This window comes from Echinops telfairi, unplaced genomic scaffold (genome assembly GCF_000313985.2).
Source record: "Echinops telfairi isolate 266 unplaced genomic scaffold, ASM31398v2 ScPeMD7_70;HRSCAF=299, whole genome shotgun sequence".
NCBI classification, from domain to species: domain Eukaryota; kingdom Metazoa; phylum Chordata; class Mammalia; order Afrosoricida; family Tenrecidae; genus Echinops; species Echinops telfairi.
Genome location: NW_022103968.1, coordinates 67,045,007 through 67,049,196, shown reverse-complemented (window position 1 = coordinate 67,049,196; position 4,190 = coordinate 67,045,007).

The following is a 4,190-nucleotide window of genomic DNA, read 5'->3' as shown; positions in this document are numbered from 1 at the left end:
TCAATATATGTGGTGACCCATTCATTTTAGGAACTAGAAAAAGATATCAGAAGGGAGAGGACTAGGCTGAGTTGAATTGTGGAGAGAATGACAAATGCTTGCTTATAACAAATGCCTTCTTCCCGAATATTCTCTAATTCAGAGGCTGTCTGTGTTGACTTAGGCGTATCAGGAAAACTCAGTAATATGTTCCTCTTTTCATTAAATTATAAATGGCAATTCTGTTTGTTTAAAAGACCCCTTCCCAATAGATTGACAAAGGTATCAGGAAAAAAATATATGTCCAAGACTGGAACAGGTTGAAAACGAATCAACATCTGTTCCTGATTGGTGCCCCCCACTACTTTTGAGGTTTTAGTGCTCCAGGGCAGGGGCTATTGTAAACAGATGGAGTTAATAGCAGACAGTCTGGCTCCAATGTCAATTAAGAATTGGCAAGGTTCTCTGTTAATAAGTACAATAGTTTTCCTTGTGGATTAAGAGTCACCACAGGAACAACCTTAGGAATGGCCTCGAGCTTCTCTTTTTTTTAGCTCCTGGTTAGAGCGTTCCGACAACTCTCTGGCCATCCATGGTGCGTAGTCCACGTTCTCCATCAATACTGCAATTTGAATGCATTAATTCTTCTGTCTTACTTTTTCATTACCCAACATCTTCAGGGAAGTTGACATTCCTTTAGTTTCATGTTATTTGAATTTATTTGGAATCCCCCGATGATTATTTAGCAGAGCCCAGTAAGCCCTTGGTAACCAGGTGTGTATCGTGGAGCCCTTAAAGTTGGGTATGTGATTCATCTGATTTCATTGTGCCCTTTCAATGCCCACCCCAAGATTAGACCACCAGGACCTATCTCAGCACAAAGTGCTGGATTTTTATGATTGTAAATCCCATTACTCGGAAATACTGGGGGTAAGAAGGGGACAGGTTAATACCAGACCTAACCCTAGTGGATGTGGGGGGTGTAGGAAGGTAATTATTTTACTCTGTGTAATTGTTTCTTAGCCCAGGATTAATATTGTATGTTATTAAATCTGCAGTATTTCTACACATTCTAGAAAAAAATCGTTCTTGTAACATATGCTTTGTAATGATAGCATTGTTACATATTTGTCATTTCCATTGCAACCAAATTTGCTGAGAGATTCAAATCTGTGCTCCAACTTCTACGAAGTATCAATTTGACAGGTAAATTATTGGATTGAGTGGAAATTCCCTCTAAATGTAGTCACTTTAGATGGATGGAAGATTTGAGTCCACCTCTGTTTGGGGTAATGTTACTGACCCTGTGCCACCATACAGCTATGGATAGCTGTTTTATAAGGAGGAATGGAAGGTCCGCTGTCCTCACCTGGACAAGTGCTGCTGAAAACTGGGGGACATCACTCTTGGTAGTCAGGACAACTAAATGACAAGGAGCCGAGGGCTGGTCCAGGTGCCTTTATTGGGGAAACTCAAAGCCTGCTATGCCAGCGTGTCCTCAGAGCATCGGCCTGCTGCATGGCTGCAGCGCAGTGGTTCTCAACCTGTGACTGCCTGCACTCCAGCTCTTGAATGGGGGAGCCACAGGCTCAATACACACAGACCACTCAGCCCCACAGCCTTCACGCTCACTCGGATTTGGCCCTGGCCTCCTGCTGATTTCGATGAGAATGTTAAAGAGCCCTGCTGAGTCAGATGGGTCCTCTGAACAATCTGAGAAGCTGGTCACTTTACCACTGTCCCAAAGCAACAAGCGAGCAAACTGTCCTACGTGGTGAAATAAGTTCTTTTATGTGCCCTTGATCCAATGTCAGGAGAATGAATTGTTCTTAAATCAGGACTAGAATTAAATGCTAGCCCCCAATCCATTTGTGCCTCTATGGTTTACATGTGTCTCCGGTCACCTTAGTGGCATCGCTGTCATTTATGTTAGAGAGCCTTATCAATCATCGCCCAGGGCATCACTTCCACTGGCAGCAAAAAAGCAATGTTGATTCATGGTGGCCCAACAACACAGCGGAGAACTGCCCCACCATATTGTCTGTTGTGCTTGAGACTGATCGCCCTCCACAGCCCATGACTCTACCCTCTGACCTGCTCGCTTGGGGTTGTCAGCCCTTACAGCTGTGCAAGTCAAGAGAAGTCTCCAGCCTGGCTTGGGGATTATCAGCCTCTATAACTGTGTGAACCATATTCTTCGGGTATTCTCTATATAAGCGTCATTGTTTTTGAGTTTCTAGAGAACCTAGCCTAAGACAGTAAGTAATAACAAGCAAGCTCATGCTTACTGAGTACTCCGTCCCCATCAGGGATTGGAAACTTTGATTCTGTAGGATGGTGTTGTATAAGGTTTGAGTAGCTCATGTGCCTAGTCCAATATCTTGCTGGAAGTCTCCATCTATTACTTTCTGTGGGGTGAGGGGGTCCCCACACTTGAATGGGTCTTCAGGAGCAACTTTGCTATTCTGGAAAATAAGAGAGACAGACAGTAGAGTGCAGGGGCTCCTTGTCCCTATGTTAGGACTAAGCGAGTGAATGTATTTTCCGATGGGGATATATCATGGGGCTTGCAGACCTTTCAAAAGGCATACTCGTCATACAGAGAACATATTACATAGTCAATGGGTACTATCATAAGCGGGCAAGAAGCAGTGGAGTCATTATCTTGACCCAGTATTAGATGACCTTGAACGTCCCTGAGCCCTTCCAGGGGTTTGCTACATTTTATGGTGGATTGGCTATAGAACCTGATTGCTCTTATCTACAGATAACCTCCAGGCAGAGTGAACAGCCAGGTGCAGTTATGAGACATCCTTTATGGGGCATGATTGGAGGGATGTTGTTCCATCGTGAGAATGTGTGTTAAGATTTGTTTATGTATCTAACTTGAGGGTCTTCTCCCCCAGAGTGGGCTTTCCAGACTCATAGTTATGAGTATAGAGGATGTAGCTGCATTTCATTCTCATCTAGTCCCTCAGTTTACCACAACTCTCAAGTTATCTTTAGATAATAATTTGGTCCCATTTACAGATTTTGTTGAATTTCTCCAGCAATTAAAACTGCTCATATAACTGCAATTTAGTCATTTCCTTTTAAAAGTACTTCAATTGTCTGGGAAATCTTTCTAAGAAGCTAAGTAATTTTATAGACCTAGTAAGTTAAATGTATAGATTTGATAAACTTTAATTGCTCTTAAATGTTCACTACTGCTTATAAGCTCAGTAAAATTTCTACTTCCTAACTACAAATCTAAACCAACTGTGTGATTATTCATTCTTGATAGAGTCACAAACTTTAAAAAAAGTTCAAGATACAGTATAGTTATTTTCCCTAGATTTACCCGGATCTGCTGCACTATCACCTCTGAATATTTTAGAGTGTGTTTTCCTACAAACAAGAGCAAGCAAAAACATTATTGCTATATACTTATGAAGAACAAGATTAAACAAAAGTATCAATATGTAAAGTTATTGTTTTTAAACATATTTTCCATGTAAGGCCATTCATTTCTGAAGTAACTGTTTGTATCTCTCTAACCCTGAAAAAATGTTGTGCTCTGTGATTCACGCACCTTCAGACCGCAGTTTTGGACTCGTTGGACATGGCTAGTGTGTCTTTGAAGTGTTCTGTTTGTGCGTGGTAAACAAAAAGAGGTGTGAAGGGGCAAGATCAAGGCTATAGAGTGACTAGGGTAAAGTTTTCCAATGACATTCTCTTGATGGGGTGCGGGGAATTCCCCACAAAACCTCATCCCCATCCAGGCAGTTTCCGTTTCCTTAAAATGACTTTCTAATAAGCCACCATGATGATTTTCTTCATCTTCTTTTAGTTTTTGCTCTATTATTGTTACTATTTTATGATGGTTTTATTGGAACATAATTTACATATCATACAGTTCAATCGTTCAATTGTTCATTCATATCATGGAGAATTGTACAGTCATAACCATATCTACTTGAGAACATCCCTCCTGCATGGTTAAATTGCCTTTAAAATGAGTTGTGCAATTACAGTCAGTTCTAGTGCTCCCTCCTCCCATCTGCCTTATTTTTTTATTCCTGAAATTCCCTGTCCTTCCCTGTCCCACCACCCCCACCCCTGCATCCCCTATGAACCTTTGTGTCAGTTATTAGCACTATGTATCCATTCCTCCTGTGCACCACCCACTGGGAAACTAAACAGAAACCCTAAACAACAAAACAGAAATAAGA